General features: G+C 41.7%; 1 protein-coding gene across 4 annotated transcripts in view; it reads left to right on the forward strand.

Annotated features, from left to right (window-relative positions):
- PTPRG (protein tyrosine phosphatase receptor type G) overlaps positions 1-18596 on the forward strand; it is a 687787-nt gene that overhangs the window by 77252 nt on the left and 591939 nt on the right. The gene's annotated exons all lie outside the window — the stretch shown is intronic.

An 18596-nucleotide genomic window follows, 5' to 3' on the forward strand; every position in this document is an offset into this window, starting at 1 on the left:
GGCTTACCTGCGGAGTTGTTTTCGTGCTCCCCACTCGCCTGGATTGTTAGTTTACCGAAAGCAGAGGACCGAGGCAGCAGCCAAGTGCCCACCCTGAGTTATGAAGTCGGCCCTCCGGCCATTTTTCCCCGCCACAGAGATGCCCACCAGCCCCCGAGCCTGACCCGCGCCGGGGTGTGTGCCTCTCCCTGCCTCGGGCCGTCCGCCTTCCAGTTTGTAAGGCCATGGTTCAGTTGAGTTCAGACTGTTGATTCAATTTTTCTCCTGTACAGTTTGTCAGTTCTCTCTGCTTTGCTGCCCTGGTGCGAGGACTTTCCTTGGCCGGCCCCGGGGGAGCCGCTGTTGGGCTCACAGACGCTTGCTTCGGGTTTGGGGGGCAGCCCGGGGTCCTCTGACGGTCCTGGGGAAGCACCCGACGAGCGGCCTGGTTCCGAGAGCCGGTGGCTGGGCCGGTGCAGAGAGGTGGCCCGCCGTCCCCAGGACAGGTCTGCGCTGTGCCGCGGGGCACCGAGAGGAGGAGGGAGGCCCGAGTGCCCCGTGGACCGCGCCGCGTTCTCTGCCGCCCGGTGTGCTGAGTGGGCGTCAACTCAGGTGCATTTTTTGGCGACCTCCTTGAACTCCAGATTTTCCTTGACAATAATGAGGCTTTTGGCTGTGGCTTCTGGTCGTTCTGTATGTAATAGAGGCTTAGATACGTATTACGTATATATTTTAAAAAATTAAAAATAGCTTTCAATACTGAGTAACCAGGTGGTAGCTTTCAATACTGAGTACCCAGGTGGTAGATGACGGGAGGTTTTTTTTTCCCCTATGAAATTATTGTAGCTAAAAATGAAGACAGAGCGATGGAAATAGAGGATGGTCATTTTGCAGTCCACTAGTGAATTGAGGGATCTAGGCATGGGGCATCAACACTAAATATCACCAAAAAGGACAACCAGATATTAAGAGCCCCTGATGGTAGAACATTTACCTCCTAGGAAGTGGTCTTGTAATCCTCACCTCCCCCTGGCCCCCAGGAAAAACAAAAACAAAAAGACCCGAGTCTGTTCAAGTGTCTAAGTACCAATTTACAGGAATTACAGAGGACTGAAAACCATGGTTAACAGCACCACAGGAATAGAATAGGCAAATTCCAGACTGGCCAGAGATCTGGATTTTTTAATGAATAAATTGCAAGAGGGAAATAAAGAGAGATGAAGAGGAATACCTATAGATTAAAGATTTTAAAAGACATACCAATCAATCTCCGTCTGGAATTTATTTGGATTGTGATTCAAATGAATTAACTAGTAAAAACTAGGTGTTTGGAAATTTGAACCCTGATTGGAAATGGGACAGTATTAGGGAACTTTTAAAATTTTTTTAGGAGTGAAAATAGTTTTAAGGGAAAAAAACCTCTATTTTTAAAATACCGATGGATGAAATGATATAATTGAGATTGATTTCAAATAATTGCAAGGAGGGATTGTGGGTGGTTGTCATGAAACAAGATTGGTCCTGGGTTCCTAATCTGTGAGACTGGGCAGTGTGTATATATGGGGGGGGGCCCTTCTGTTTATCTTAGTGTTTGTTGGAAATTTTCCAGATTTAGAAATATAAAAGGGAGATATGGTAAGGTATCTCCAAAAAAGCTTTTCCTGATATAAAAGCCACATGTGTTCATTGTAATAAATACAGATAAAATAGATCATTGAGTTAGTGACTTTGAATGCCTCAGTGTATTTGTATGTGTCTACACGTCTTAGATATTTTTTTGATGAAAGTGAATACTGTCGTACTTTTGTAATCTGCCCTTTTCACAGAACTGTTTATTTTGTGTGTTGTCCTAGACCATTAAATTCTCTTCTAAAACCTTTACAATTGACTGTCGAGAAATGTTTGATTTAATGCTTGTACAGTGATTTTATTTAACTGTTTCCTTATTGTTGTAAATAAATGGTACTTACAATTTTGGATATTATAATGAGTGCTGTGACAAAAATCCTAACTAAATCTCAACACATATCCTTCTTTCCTTAAATAAATTCCTTGGGAATGCTAAGGCAGTATTCAGCCCTGAATACTGGTGTTTGGATAGCTTTTGCTTATGTGCTTTGCCTATGAAATGTTCTTAGTTTTCTTTTGAATAAATTTCTTTTTTCTTCCAGAATAACAAGCTTCTTGAAGCCAGGCCCCATATTTTCAAAATCTTTTGTGCTTCATAAACTTGTCTAGATGTCCACGAATGTTCACACAACTGCCTGTTATTCCTTATCTTCAAAAGACCCAGTGTTCTTATTGGAACTTGGCAAGGAAGATGCCATCTTTATAACTTAGGTGTGGCTGTGTAGCGTCTGTAAGATAAAATGAATATTCAACATTTTCATCAAGCTAAAAGCAATGAGCCCCACCCTATGCTCTCACATTTATTAGTCTGAAGGTAAAATTTCCTTTGTAAGCATGGAGCGCTGGAAATGAAATGGAAGGAGATGACTCTGCAGTGCTCAAATTCCATGCAAGTTTGGAAAAAGAACTTAATATTGCCCTCACCAGTAAAATGCTTTGGGTTAGGTAGCTTGGGTACAGCTAGCTGCTTAGGGTAGTTTAGAGACCTTGTAGAAACATAGTTCGTGATCACAGGGCAGGTTCTCCCCCTCCCATAACTCCATCCTGTTTTTCTCCTTTCCTCACCCTGGTGCTGAGAGATTGGACCATCCTTGAAAGGATGGACGTGAAATTGGTTTGTGTTTCCAAATTCCACATGAGAGCCCATCCATTTCTCATCTCTGGATAAGGGAACTTTAGTAAACTACAGAGTGAGATGTTTGGTTTTTGAGGTGGGTATGTGGGGGGTATCAGGAGAGGTATTTTTGTGTCTATAGATAACGGACACATGCATCCCATTTTAAAAATGAGAAACAGTATGAGACAGAGATGAGGTAGCTCATCTAAATTCACAGTGTGAGTGATGAAAACAAGACTCCCACCCAAGCCTTCTGTGAAGGCAGCCAAGTGAATGGAAGTGCCTAGAACCTCTCCTTAGCCTTGTGTAAACCCAGTGATCTGGAGTTTTGTACAAGGCCTTAGAGGAAAGTGGTTAACTCTGGCTTAGTGGTTAAAAACAAAGGCTGTAGTATAGGCAGAACTGAGTTTGAATACTAGCTGTGCCACATGTAGTTTTGTGATCTTTGGCATATTACATGAACTTGTGCCTTAGTTTCTCCATTTGTAAAATGGTGGATAATAATTGGACCTATCTCACAGGGTGGCTGTGAGGAGTAAATGAAATAATAAATGAAGTAATATGTATGTTTAAAGTGATTAGAGTGGTGCCTGGTGGGTAATAATGGCTTTATAAATAATGCTTATTGATATGCTAGCCTTCTTTAGATGGATTTTAAGGCATTTGGTCTAGCACAGTGATTGCATATAGTAATCAGCAAATGCTTGTTACATAGTCAGTTTGATTGTATATTGTAATAGTTTAATTTAACTTTCAGATCAACTAGGATACCCTTTTCTTCCGAGTTGACCATGACACCCTGTAGAAAGGAACAGATTAGGTTTCCATTTTTTCCCCCTTGAGGCTCTGCAGAATCAAATCCATTATGTATACAGCACCTACCCTAACAGAGATGATCACAATCACATTTCAATTACACTGCGCACCTACAGAGTTTCAGCAGATGTGTGAATTTTAAGTTATTAATAACTAATTGGGTGTTAATTATGTGCCCTGGAGTTCTTGGAGCTGATAAAGAGGTGTCACTTACAGTGTCAGGCCTCTGTTCAGCTCTGGAAAATCATTTTTGGCAGATGTGCCGAAGTTAACTTTTGAGCGTTAGGTTTCAAACATCGTCTCCCACAAGTCTTGGTTTTATTTTTTGGGCATTGTGAACCCTTCCTATGAAATTGATGTGACTTCTTGTAAATGGAAATTCCATGTACTGTTTCTAAAAGGGGGTGGCCAAAATATGACCATAATTTTTCATCCCTGAGGAGATAGAAGAACTAAGTGAACCAAGAGTAATCCTAGGGAAGAACTAAAAGCTGCTGAAGGGAATTCAAGAGCGATTCTAAAGCCCAGTGGGTTTTGGTATATTTTGGAAGGTGACTCTTATCTTTTTTTTGGTGAGGAAGATTGGCCCTGAGCTACCATCTGTTGCCAGTCTTCCTCTTTTTTGCTTGAGGAAGATTGCCCCTGAGCTGACGTCTGTGCCAGTCTCCCTCCCCTTTGTGTATGGGACGCCGCCACAGTATGGACTAAAGAGCGGTGTGTAGGTCCCTACCCGGGATCCGAACCTGTGAACCCCAGGCCACCGCCAAAGTGGAGCATGGGAACTTAAGTACTATGCCACCAGGCCAGTCCCACATAACTCTATTTTTGAAGAGCCTTGAACTTGGATCTTGCATGATTTAGCTTCAGCACTAAGGATATGTGTCTCATGTTTGCCTCCTCAAACCCCCTCACCCCCCATCAATTATTCCACCTCCATCCCAATTGGTAATAGTTTTACTTTTATTAACTAGAAGAAATCTCTGAGTTAGAAATCTTGGATGCAAGTCAGCATGCTAGGAATATGATCCATGATATCTAAGATTTCTGGAACCATATAAAATTAAAAGAGATGTTTTGAATGAGATAATCTTTGAAAATACCACCTTCTTCCTCTTTTTATCTCTTATTACTTGCAAGCTTTAGATTGCTGGAACTTTTTGCCTCCTACTCTGAGCAGGCAAGAGATACTCATTTGTCTGAAAGTCAATGCAACGAGAGAAGGTGTTGCTTTATGGTTGACAGAACCCATTTGCTGCTAGGAAGTTGTTAGGACATGAGGGCTGCCTGGTTTGCTTTGTCTTTTAAAATTAGCTTCATAAACGCACACAATTGAAGAGGGTGCTGAGCTTGGATATTGTCTTTCCTTTGACCAAACTAGAGCATTTAAAAAAATCGAAGCATTTCCAAGCCAGGGATAAAAATATAGTACAGTTATGCGCCACATAAGACGTTTTGGTCAACAAATGGACCACATGTATGACAGTGGTCTCATAAGATTAGTACCATATAGCCTAGGCGTGTAGTAGGCTATACCATCTAGGTTTGTGTTAAGTATGCTCTAGGATGTTCGCACGACAAGGAAATTGCCTAACAATGTATTTCTCAGAATGTGTCCCCGTCGTTAAGCAACGTCTCACTGTTTACAAGATAAAAGGGGAAGCTGAAAATGAAAGTAAACAAATAGAAGCCCAGGATTAGCAAATACTGCCAACGATTAACACCTCTTATTGGTCAAGTTGGCAAAAAACCTAGTGTTTTGGTTGAACCACAGAAAATAAAAACTACCCGTTGGGTTGTGGTTGATGGCTTTGTCCACACTCCACATACCCCTTCCATACTGTGTTTTTGGCTGCTTGCTTTCTGAAACTTCTTTCTGGATTTGGGCCTTGCCCATTCTCTGAGTCCTGGTGGAGGCAGAGCCTGTCTGATGTTCAGGTTTCCAGCCTCCCTTGCAGCTAGCGTGGGGGGCATGTAACCTGGACTGTACCAATCACATACATCTGCCCCGGACTTTGGATCTGTTGCTAGTTTTGTAAAGACACAGGGACAGAGGAAAAGCCATTTTGGCAGTGTCCACGACATCCTCTTGATAAGGACAGCAGTGTCATTTTAGGGGCCTCATTTGCCTTAATTGGCCTGGTTCCTGAGCTTGGTCATCTAGCCCAGGGGTTGGTAATTTTCTATAAAGGGCCCAATAGTCAATATTTGAGGCTCTGTGAGACATTGTCTTTGTTGAAACTTCTCAACTCTGCTGTTGCAGTGCAAAAGCAGCCATGGACAATGTGGATTTGGCTGCAGTTTGCCAATCCCCCATCTAGCCTACCCAGTGATCCTGGGTGCTGCGCTACCTAATACTTCCAATAAATTCTTTTTCTCAGATGAGGCAGAGAATGTTTATTTCTCTTGCCTCCAGTTTACTCCTTCCTACTTCCAGACTCCTTAGTCCTGATTTACTGAGTGTGGGGCCTGTAAAATCCCACCTGCTTCATACAGACTCAAATAGAGGCTTCTCCTATCTCCAAAGAGATGGCAGCTCTTTTGGGGTAAAATATGGTTCACTTCTGATTCTCTGCAGTAGATCGTTTAATTCTTAATTGAACACATCCTCTTTGTTCAAAACTCTTCTGGAGTTATACATCCAGAAATACTTCCATTTGATACTTTTTTCCACCTAGGGGTCCTGTATACTCCATACCCAGACTCCCCCAATGGTACTGTTGACCTTAAACAAATAGCCAGTTATTTCACCAGCAAAAATGTTTTCTGGGGGGATCAGCAAAGAACTGCAATTTAGGGTCTGCAGCCATAGCTAGCTATGGGCAAGTCCCCTGCAGCAAGGGGAGGAGAAACTCTTTATAGAGGGGAAGAGGAAGTTGGGAGGGCTATTGTAAACAAAGAGTTCAGGTGTAGTGGCTTTTCATTGGTTGAGCCGTGACAGTCTCTCATTGGCTGAGCTTCTTGCCAGTCAAGAGGAAAGTCTTTCTTCTTCCTATTGGGCTCAGCTGTCCACATAGGGCGTGAGAGCTCCTTTTTAATGAGGTTTTTGTTTATTAATTTCCATAGTACATTGTGTATAATTGTAGTAGGATATCAAAACCAGGCAATCGACTGTCACATTCACAGACTTGATTCAGTTTTCACCAGTTTCACACGCACTCAGTTGTGTATGTGGTGTGTGTGTGTGTGTGTGTGTAGTTCTATGCATTTTTGTCATATGTATAGATTTATGTAACCATCACCACAGTTAAGATACAGGACTGTTCTGGGCCGGCCTGGTGGCTTAGCGGTTAAGTGCACGCGCTCCGCTGCTGGCGGCCCAGATTCGGATCCCGGGCGTGCACCGACACACCGCTTCTCCAGCCATGCTGAGACTGCGTCCCACATACAGCAACTAGAAGGATGTGCAGCTATGACATACAACTATCTGCTGGGGCTTTGGGGGAAAAAAATAAATAAATAAAATCTTTTAAAAAAAAAAAAAGATACAGGACTGTTCTATCACCACAAAGGTGGTATGTGCTACCCCATTTAGCCACATTGAGCCCATCCCTAACCCCTGGCTATCACGAATCCATTGTCATTTCAAGAAGTTTAAGTTTAAAGAAGATGTAACCTTTTGGGGTTGGCTTCCTTCACTCAGCATAATTCCCCCAACCCATCGAGTTGTTGGTCCGTTTTTTTGCTGAGTAGTATTCCGTGGTATGGATGTAGCTTGGTTTAGTTAGCCATTCATCTGCTGAAGGACATCTGGGTTTTCCATTCGTGGGCTATTACAAGTACAGCTGCTACAAACATTCACACACAGGTTTTTGAGTGAACCTAAGTTTTCATTTTCTCTGAGATAAACACCCAAGAGTGCAATTGCTGGGTCATGTGGTAAGTGCATGTTTAGTTTTATAGGAAACTGCCAAACTATTTTCTTTAACCAGGTACATGGCAACTTGGATTGGCAGTTTTTGAACAGTTCTCTCTTTCATTTTACCCTCTTTCAAACCATTATCTGGATTTATTTTCCTAAAACGATAATTGCATTTCTCTTACATGGCAGATATTATACTAAGCACCATACATATACTTTCTAACTTAATCCTCATAACAGCTCCCCAGAGGAGGGTCGATAGCGTTATTTCTCTAGAGAGGGAACCTAAGTCATAGAGGGTGTAATTAACTTGTTCCGGTTCACCAGGTCATTAAGAGGCAGATCCAGCAATTCAAATTCTGTCTTTGAAGCTAGCGCTGTTAACCGGACTGCCTTTCTTTAGAACATCGCTGAATGTTCAATGCACTCGATGCCCTGAGATGTTCTCTTCTAAAGTGTCCCGATTCTGAGCATGGCCTTTTTTGAGGCCCATTACAGCCTACCTACCTGCTGACACTCCCTTGCACCCATCCATGAATCCTCTGCTGCTTTGGGTTTTATTTGCCTTCCTGCTTTGACAAGCCCAAGACGTTCCACAACTGCATAATAAATGCAGGGGCTTAATGTTTGATTAAACTGATCCTGTTGCATGGTCACCTGAGAATATTCTCACAGTGGAAGTAGTAAAGGAAACTATTGTAGGGTGTAGTGAAAACCATACTGGAGATGAAGACTTTCTGAGATTAAAATAATCCCAACACATTCATGTAGCTGTAGGTTTGTTACCCAAGCAATCCTTGTTCCATGTCGAAGCCCTCAACAGTACCTAACCACTAAGGATTCCCTGGCATCCCCAAGGAACTCATCTTTTCCTTCCTTGAATGCCTTCATATGTTCCAGGCACAGTCCTAGGCTCCAAGGATCCAGATATAAGACACTTAGCCTGCCCCTATCAGGGTACACACATTCACCACAAGAAGGGGGAAAGAAAACTGGGCAGCCAAAGAGAGTATCCTGGGGAAGAATGAAATACTCCCAATTTCTTGTGGTACGAGAGAAATTTTCTTCTGGAATATACATCTTGAAATACCTAAATTCTTCTGTCCTGAGACAAAAAGCATTTCACTTTGTGCTAACAGCTAAATGCAGGGTGTTTGATTGGAGGGACCCCAAGCTAATGTACCAAGGGAAAGCTTGTATCTCCTAGGCTTTCTGCTGCAGAACACACACTCTTGATACTCATTTGGCTGCCATCTGGAATACACTTCTTCCAAAGAGGGGGGAGAAAATGTTCTAGTAGGTCCTGTTACCCTGTATTGGAAGAATAATGGCATATTGCTTGAATGTTTCCCAAGAGAATGTTTCCATGTGCTCCTTGTGTATTTTAAACTCCAAATAAGAAGAGTCATGGTGACCATGGATGGTTGGATAGTGAATTTCCACTTTAAAGATTCTGATCTTTGCTGAAGCAATTATTTATTTACATGAGAAAATAAAAGATGTCTTTTCCTTGAACTGCCTGAGCAAGCCCACAAGCTAAGAAATGCATGCAGGTTTAATATAGTGTACTGATGTTAAGAAGCAGTCATGTGAGTTCACCACCAGGGTTAAAAAAATCTAATGGCAACTTTGGTTTCAATCAGAATAACAACTAGGCTTTATTGTAAGTGTAGCGGGAGGATCTTTGCTTGTGTTTTGACTCCTCTCAGAAGTAGATTGTCCTGTTGTATAGATAAACAACTGACACTCAACTTTTTGCTCAAGATCACATGGCTGGTGACAGGGCTTGTAATTGGTGGAGCCTGGGTTTGGGTGGACTCTGCTCTATTATGTCCCCAAGCCTGTATTTCAGCCAGTGTGCCCTGTCCTGGCTCATCAAAAGCAAACTGTAAAGAACACCCTTTACAAATAGTAGCCTGAAGGTCCTAATAATGGTAGCACTGGGTTTTACTACTCAACTTAATAAGGGTGGTTTTTCTTGATTTCTCTTTGTCCTTAATTCTCCCCTCTTTTCTTCCCAAAAGGAAAAATAAAACCTATAAACAGCGGGGGTTACAATGCCCGGTAATTTTGGTTTTCCCTGGAGAAACGCAGTGATGCATAGTGAAAGTATGAAACGCAGAGCTGTACGCTGCTGTCAAGAAATGATCTTTTGATGCATACGAGTTTCAAAACTGAATCGAGGAAGCCAAGGGTGGGGGCAGCATATATCGTAATCCTAAAAACGATGAATGCCAGCAAAGTATTATGGAGTTGGCCATTGCCACGTACCCGGGAACATCAGCGAGAATGTGTAATACAAGATTTTTGTGGAATGAGACTCATGTTCGAAGAGCAGAGTGGAGAGTTCTGCACAAAACTGCTGAGAAGCAGCCAAAAAAGAGCTCATGAATGATTGAGCCGTGGCCAGGAGAAAAGAAATTTGGCACCTGACTTAGTAGGATGCAATAGTTATCCAACTATTGGATGCATCTGTGGTTTTCACGAGGAAGACCGTGGGACCTCGGGGTGATGACTGAGTGAGGAAGAAGTTTTGTGTCTGAGCCCATGTGTTTCCAACCAGCAGTGTTCTTTTTTGTGGAATAAATATTTCTGAGTGCTAGTGTGAACATTTAATCAAATTAAATAAACATTTCATCATCAAATGCACAGTCAAGTTTTATTTTCAAATTTATTAATGTGATCATTTTCAACTGCTTTGTGCTGTTTTAACTCTTGATTTGCAAAGGAGCTTCTTTGTCAGATGTGTGCCTTTGGAGGGGGCCTTCACCCCTATTTGGCTTTATTGCTTGCTTTTCTTGTTTACTTTATGTTGTAAACTAATTTTAACTACCAATAAAAGTTTTAGGACTCCTATTTACATCTGAACAATGATTCAGCAACTTGAACCTATATTTTTTTGCTGTGGAATTGTCTAGTAAAAAGTTTATAGATTCTGCTGACTCTAATGGCTCAGATAAATTATACATTTATCTGTGTGTATGTTTATATTTCTTTTCTCACTGCCTACACTTTTAGAACCCTATTCATCAACCTCAGTTACACGAGTGTATTTGGACACTCTCTCATTTTTTTAAAAGGAAAAGCATAATTTCTGTATGCTACCAGATGGGTGTGTTGGCTAGAAGATAAAAATCCCCAAATACTTAGCAGACCATCTGGTGTCTTGGTAGGGTTTAGTGATTGAATTCTTGAGTACTGATTTCCAGTCTTAGCAGAGGTAATCTTAACCCCTTTGAATTTCTACTAAAAAAAAAAGTTGTTTATATTTTGTCCCATTGTTAATAATCTTGTTTTAGAACTTTCACAAAAATATGGTGGATGGTACCAGCCATACATACGTGCTCACGCAGTTGCCAATTGACTGATGGTAGGTTGTCCTGAACAGGCCTGATGAGGCTGGAGGACTAAAGCTAGTTCATGGGACACAGCTTTCTCCAGGAGATGGCAACTGGTCCATTGGGAATTAATCTTCCCTGAATTCACTGGCATTGAGCTTGAAGCTAAGCAATTTTCATGCACCAACATGAAGTTTTTTGCATGTGTACATTGTACTTAGCAGGTCACCTCTTAATACTGTGGCTCGTGTGTATTTTGGACAGTATTAAAAGCTTCATTTACATTGTCCCGTGTAAGTCATACAAGAATTAAGTAAATAGCACTATCATCCTCATTTTGCAGATGCAGAGTGTGTGAGCCATTGCCAGAGCTGCTCTTCAAGTCTGTCTCTGACTCTGCAGTTTGAATTTCCTCCACAGTGCAGCTCTGATGGACAGGACACTTGCTAAGCCCCTGCTCGTGCTATGGACAGTGCTAGGGTTAGGTATCCTTAGAGGAACAAATGATCCCCATCTCTTTCCGTGTGGAAACTTGCTCCTCTGGTAGCAAAACATTTTAAGTACTATTAATTTTTCTTCTCTTAGTTCTATTTAGGATATGACTTTGGGCTCGCCACAGTATATGATTTTTCATCCTAATACTGTAAAACGAGGTTTCTCAACCTCAGCACTATTGATGTTTGGGGGCCAGATAATTCTTTGCTGTGGGGTTGTCCTGTACATTGTAGGATGTTTTGCAGCATCTCTGGCCTCTACCCAATAGATGCCACTATCAACCCCCTCATTTGGAACAACCAAAAGTATTTCTAGACATTGCCAAATGTCCCCTGGGGGACCAATTTCCCCCAGTTGAGAACCTCTTTTCTAAAGTAACTGCCAGCTCTTTGTCTCTGGGTAAAGGCTCAGAGCCTGTTTGGGCAGCTGCAGAATCGCCCTGTCAAAGGAGGGGAGATTTACAACACAACCACCAGATGTCACGGAGGTAGAAATAATGTTAACCAACAAATTCGTATTCATCATAGAACACTTTATAAGTACATATCAGATAGAGGAAAGGCAATTTTTAAAAAGCACTTATAAGCCAAGAAAGGAAGAACATTTGAAAAATCATCTCACAATCTAGAGATAAGTGTGACTTGACATTTTGCTCTATATCCTTGTTGTTTTTTTTCTATACACATTACATATGGGAAAGACATGCTCTCCATACCAGGATAGAAAGGATAAACTGTCCATGATGTTCTGCAGTCTACTCTTCCCTTTATATAGTGAACATTTCCCATTTCTTTAAGTCCCCTTTTCCAGCATGGTTCATAATGGACAGTATATTTTGTCTGCTGTTCCTCCTCGTTTTCAACAGCTGCAATAGTAATCCTCAATTAATGGACCAATGTCTATTTTTCTGTTACTTTGATGTTGGACATTTCATTTGTTTTCAGTTTTTTTCTATGCCAGATAATGCTTTGATTTATTCCCCAAGTATTTCTTTATAATTAACTATGTGCCAGGCACTCCTGTTTCAGGTACCCAGGATAGAGAAGTGAACAAAACAGATTCCTACCCTCAAGGATCTTACAGTTTAGCTACATCCTTACAGCTAAGTCACTGTGTGTATCTTTGCCTTGTTTTGTGGGGATTCATTGTGCCCTGCTATTTTCTCGTATGTGTTGTCTCCCACTCCTCCAATTTTCTTTGCTCATCTGAGCAACCTCTTCCTAGTTTGTAAGGGCCCAGCCTCTATGAAAGGAAAGCTCTAGACTCTGTTTGCCTGTGAAATTAGAATTAACCTTGGTTCAGAATGCTCCCAGTTTTCTAGTGAAATCATCATCAGCCAGAATCCTGTAGAAACAGCATGTGTGTGCTTTATTAACTGGGGGAACTGTCAAGGAACATGTAAGGCTAATTAAGGAATTTAATCTGTTACACAGAGAGTTGACTGAACGGGGTCTTTCTTGTCCTGTTTTTCATGGATGGCCTCACAGGAAGCCCAATGCAGTATGGGAGAGGCATAAAGGGGGTATGAAATTGCATGCCTTTCCTGAGTCTTTGACCTCGGTGAATTACTTAATCCCTTCGGACCTCAGTTTACTTTTGTGCCTCAGAGTTGTTGTGAGAAGTGGATCAGATGTATGAGCAGCATTTGGCATAGGGTCTGGGAAGTGGTGGTCACTCAAGAGAATGGAGGCTGTTCTTATTCCCACCCCACCTTTAGACAGTCTTTTGAATCACTCTCTTGAGTACCTTTTATATGCCGGATACTTGACATGCATTCTCAAGTTTTCATAGTACATTTAGGAGATAAATGTAGGAGGAATTCTGTCAGTTTCTTGTTTTGTTTTTGTGTGTGTGTGTGAGGAGGACTAGCCCTGAGCTAACATCTGCCCAGGGCTAACATCTGCCAATCCTCCCTTTTTTTCTTGAGGAAGATTGGCCCTGGGCTAACATTCGTGCCCATCCTCCTCCACTTTATATGGGAGGCCACCCCAGCATGGCTTGGCAAGTGGTGCGTTGGTGCGTGCCTGGGTCTGAACCTGCAAACCCTGGGCTGCCACAGCAGAGCACGCGCACTTAACCGCTGCGCCACCAGGCTGGCCCCAAGAATTCTGTCAGTTTTTGCTTTATATATTTTGAGGCTTGGTTGTTAGATGATCATGCATTTATAACATCTTTCTGGTCCACTGACCATTCTATCCTGGGTTCTTGCACGTGGCCCAGGGCTTGCATGGTCTGGACTTCCTGCTGGTGACAAAGGAGTGTTCATCCATGCTTTCTTATCTGCTTGCCGAGATGTGGGGCAGAAGGGACCTTAGTCACTTAGTGAGTCATCCCGCAGGAGGGACTGGTTAAGTCTCTTAGTCCCATGCCAGTTCCTTCCAGAGTTGCACATGAGTACAGTGCTGCCTCTCAATGACAGCAAATAAATGTTATCTCTCCCTCCTCTATTTCTCCTTAGTTCATCACTGATTATTGTCTTCCTAGTGTTCAATCACATTTGCAAGTGACATTTTTCATTTATTTGTTGACCTGTTCATGATCTTCCTTTACCCTGTAGATTAAGGTAAGATTGACAGGGACTGTATCGGTTTTATTCATTCTTATGTTATATAGTCCTAGAACAGTGCCTGGTATATAGTAGATGCTTAAAAATACGAATTGAACAAATATCATCACTGAAACATCTTAGTCAAGAAAGAATGTCAGTTATATTCAGTTGTTTTTCTTGAAGGTTTATTCAAGGTGATATGTGCTAATGCATGGTTGTACAGTTTGGCTGTTTCACCCTTAAGTGTCGATATCATTTATTTTGTGAAAGGGTTTCCTTTCTTTTGAGTTTGTGTTTCCTGAGCATCCCTCACCTGATGCAAAAGGTGAGATGACAAAGAAGTGGCCTTAGTCTCAGAGATTAGAGAATGTAGAATTGAAATGCTTCTGCAATCCCAATTTACATGTGAATAGTTAAGAGCTGAGGGTTCCACAAAATAGGAAATAAGTGAGAATGCGTTCTAAGGGAAGTGTGGGTAGATTTCCAGAAGTCTTGGTAGCAATGCCAATCATTCCCCTTTGGCAACATTATTTTAAAAATTCACTTTTGGAGATTTCTTCTCCAGTTGGATTCTCAGTTCAGCCTCTTAACAGTTCATTTACCTGATTTTGTTTGATGGCTCTATTGGAATTTAGAATGTATAGGATTTTGGAACGTTAATTTTACTTTTTAGGAGATGGGGTGCCTGGGTTGTGTCCAACATTCTTGCATATTGAAGACTTTCCTTAGTTTCTTGATCTTTGCTTTCTGGTCTCACAGCTTTTAATTTGTTTTCAATTTTTTGCTGTTGTAAACAATGTTTTTATTTATTTCTCAGATATTATTTACAACCTACTTTATGCCAGCCACCCAGGGTAGAACAGTGAACAAAACAGACCCCTGCCCTCATGGAATGTACCTTCTAATACATGGTTGCAGCTAAATCATTGTGCATATCTTTGATTTGTTATCTTGGGATTCACTGTGCCCTAGTGTTTCTTGTACATGCTATCCCTAACCCCTCCAACTTTCTTAGCTCAAAATGAAATCAATTGATTAAAAATGAAATGAATACAGGAGGCTTTAAATTAGTTACTCACAATGAGCATTCAGATTTTCTTGCCCAGCATGGCTGTTGAGAGTGCTGTGCAGTTCTCTTTGTCCCTGAGTTGACTGATAGCAGGCATCAGTGGGGAAGATGCCTATGCTTTGCTTGTTGAAAAGTGGGCTACTGAGCAGCTGGGATCCGCTTGGCCTGGCCTTGCCGCTGTTGGTGACGTGAGTGTGCACTGACACAGTGGTTACTGTGCTTTCTTGGACAGACACTGGGTAGTCACTCTCTGGACAGACAGCTCCACGAAGAAGATATTTGGGAAAAACAAGAATTCCAGGCCCTGAGATGGGATGGAGAGAAGACCTAACTCTCAGGGGCTGCAAAAGCTGCTAGGATAGGAACGTTCTAGCCTGGACCAAGCAGATACCAATGCCTGTGTATTCAGGGCTGGTCACGTTGCAGCTGGACATTGTGAATCCAGATGTCCCTACCAAGAGGGTGTCCCAGGAGAGTGACCAGGTGAGGTCTCAAGAGCAGGCACAGGGTTAGAGGAGGTGGTGTGCCATCATGATGAAGAGCTTGGATCAGCCCTACAGCCAGATAGCTATAGGTTCAAATACTAGCTCTCTGCCATTAACTATTTTGTATGACTCTGGCAAAGTTGGATGACAATTGGAGTTCATTTCTTCATCTCTACCATAGGGTCAAATGTCTAAATTGGCCCTCCTGATTTCTGTTCCTATTCCACCCCCATCACACGTGTGCTTTCAAATTTTGTTTTCTATCACTTATTGCTTAGATAAGTGTTTGTTTTCTTGTTTATTTCCCCTCCTAGGATACTAATTCTTTGAGAGTTAAGGATTTGATTTTTTTTTTTCTTCGCTTTGTCCTAGCACCCAGCACCTAATAGATAAAATATTTGCAGAATGAAAGGATGAGCTTGCTAGAAGCTCGGGGTCATTATCTTGTGCTCTCCGGCCTGTATTCTTTGCTGCATCTAGGAAAAGATCATCTCCAAGTAAGAAGGCAGGATATGCCTGTGTTTTAGACATCATGGATTCTGCCCACCATGCCCTTGGCACTTAACTTCTGAGTCTGTTTTCAGACCAACAATGTAACACTTGTTCCCATGGCTTGCTTTGGAGGATACCTTTGGGAATTGTTGCTGACAGCCTTCTACTCAGGAGCATGAGCTCCGCTGTGTTTTTCTCCTGCCCCTGCCCTGTTCTCTGTTCCCTTTTCTCTGACAGTGCCCAAGGCCTGGCAGGGGCACCAGGGGCTCCTGCAGCCTGAAAGACTGGCTGATCCCTGCATTTAAGGGTCATGAGCCATGGCCTGATGAACATCCAAGACAGAATGCTGGTGGTTTTATTTTTTTTAGCTCCACAGCTGTCAGTTTGATTAGATGTTCTCAGGGCTTCATATAGGAATATAAAAATGTATGTTTTCTTACATTGACAAAGGCTATGATTGTGCAAGTCCAAACAGTGCCCGCTCAGCTGAGTATTTTCTAGTTCAATTTTCGGTAGCTTTTGACCAACTGCATTCTGCTTCACTGGAGAGGAAGATGATTTGATGGCACTATGTATGCTTCTTAAAGTGAAAAAGCCTTTGCAGATAGTTTCTCCAGGCAGTAGAATGTAGCAGGAAAGAGAGTCAGAAAATAGGGATCTGAATTCTGATTTTGAGCATTCACTACCCAAAAAAGCTTAGACAGATATACATTTTTTTAAAAATCTTGAGTGTTAAGTTCCTCCTCTGTCCAAAGAGTAGATTAGATTCAATGTGGTATGGCCAGTAGATTTAATTTTGAGTATCACTGGTGATTAATAGATAGAGACCGCTTAGATCACTGTGTTGAGAAGGATTCTGAAGTTGTGTCTGGGCCCAGAGGGAAAGTGTCATGATTGACTTACTATTATTTTTGGTAACCGATTTACTTAAACCAAATGATCCTAGTTTTTCATTCCTGGATGTCATGTAAAGTTTCCTTTAAAATTAAGTTTGTTTAATTGAAAGAACTGAGTTGATTTTTTTTATTCTTATTATTATTCTTTTTTTTGTGGGGAAGATGAGCCCTGAGCTAACATCCGTGCTAATCCTCCTCTTTTTGCTGAGGAAGACCGGCTCTGAGCTAACATCTATTGCCAATCCTCCTCTTTTTTTTTCCCCAAAGCCCCAGTACATAGTTGTATGTCATAGTTGCACGTGCTTGTAGTTGCTGTATGTGGGACGCAGCCTCAGCATGGCTGGAGAAGCGGTGCGTCGGTGCGCACCTGGGATCCGAACCCGGGCTGCCAGTAGCGGTGAGCGCGCACTTAACCGCTAAGCCACGGGGCCGGCCCTGAGTTGATTTTTAAAATAAGAGTAAATTAGTGTATAGTGGGCATGTGGATATAGCAGAAGCCATGAACATAGTATGAGAAAGAAAGAAATTCTGGAAATGTTAAGTAGATGAACGTTAACCTACCTGACAAGATGATCTTGGGGATTTTGATGCAGGTGGAAGTGCATTGTGATTTCTAAAGGCAGTGCAGAGGAATTACGTTGTTGTTAGGTTTCTTTTTTGACCAGGAGGTAGATCTGAGAGAGGCCTTAGTATCAGATGTGAGCAGCAGTATAGAATAGTGATCAGAGCGTGGACTCTGAAGCTGGATTGCCTAACGTCTGCGTAACTGGTGCGAGGTAAAGTTATTTAACTTCGCTGAGCCTCAGTTTCCTCTTCATTAAAATAGGGGTAAATGTAGGTAATTGTCTTACCTACCTCATGGTGCTGATATTGGGATTAAAGGGGCCGATGCAGAAGATGCCTCTAGAGCAGCATCTGGCTCAGTACAATCCAGTATCCATGTGTTGACAGTAATGATGATTATCGGACAGAGGAAACTTTAAACAATTCATTTAACAGGTTGGAACATTTTCCTCCCCCTTTTTGAAAAGAGGTGGCTGGCCTTACTGATTGCTAAGACTACTGTGAAGTCTGAAGTATTATTTTTATGAAAGTTGGCCTTTTTTTTTTAAAGAGAAGTTATTTCTGGATGGAGGAGTAGCAAATGTTAACTCGGGTGACTATGTTCTTTGTCCCTTGGTTTCTATATGCTCTTTCTTGTGCTTGTGCATATCTTATTTCTCTGGCTGCCTGGGGCAGTTTGGAATATGTGAGCATTTATGCAACTGAATATTTTTTAGAATTATGGCATCTTTGGTGAATGATTTTTTTCTAGGCTAAGATATTTTATCATGCTATAAATATCAGAAACACTAGAAATTAAAGAATAAGTCTATTTCATTTTTGTTTATAAATCCTACTGCCTTTATTTTGCAGCGGATAAAGGACATTGTTTAGTTGTTTGTTTGTAAGTCACCTAGCTTTTTTTCCCCTTTCTATAAAGTGTAGATATCCATTTGTACATAGATATTAACATTCTTATATAAAGGATGCAGCCCTAGACACATAAAAACCCAGCACCTATGAGTTAGTTTTGAAATGTGATTGTGGAAAAGAGAGTAAGGATTTTGGTTTAGGAAGACTGGTCTGTCAAAAAAACCAGTCTCTCACAGTTTCTTTTCAAATATTGATAATTTAAATTTTAATAAGTACTAGACCTAATGCCTCATGAAGTATGATTTTCTTTCCTTAGGATCATACATGCTATGGTGTGGCTGACCTGTTAACTAGATCTGGAGAGCAGACCAACCAATAGAAACCAACTCTAAATGAACCTTCTAGGTCTAGATTTGTGGTTAATAAACCTGAGTTCTCCTGAAGATCTGCTTTCTTA

The sequence above is a fragment of the Ceratotherium simum genome, chromosome 5 (genome assembly GCF_057802395.1).
Source record: "Ceratotherium simum simum isolate JZ-2026a chromosome 5, ASM5780239v1, whole genome shotgun sequence".
Lineage (NCBI taxonomy): Eukaryota > Metazoa > Chordata > Mammalia > Perissodactyla > Rhinocerotidae > Ceratotherium > Ceratotherium simum.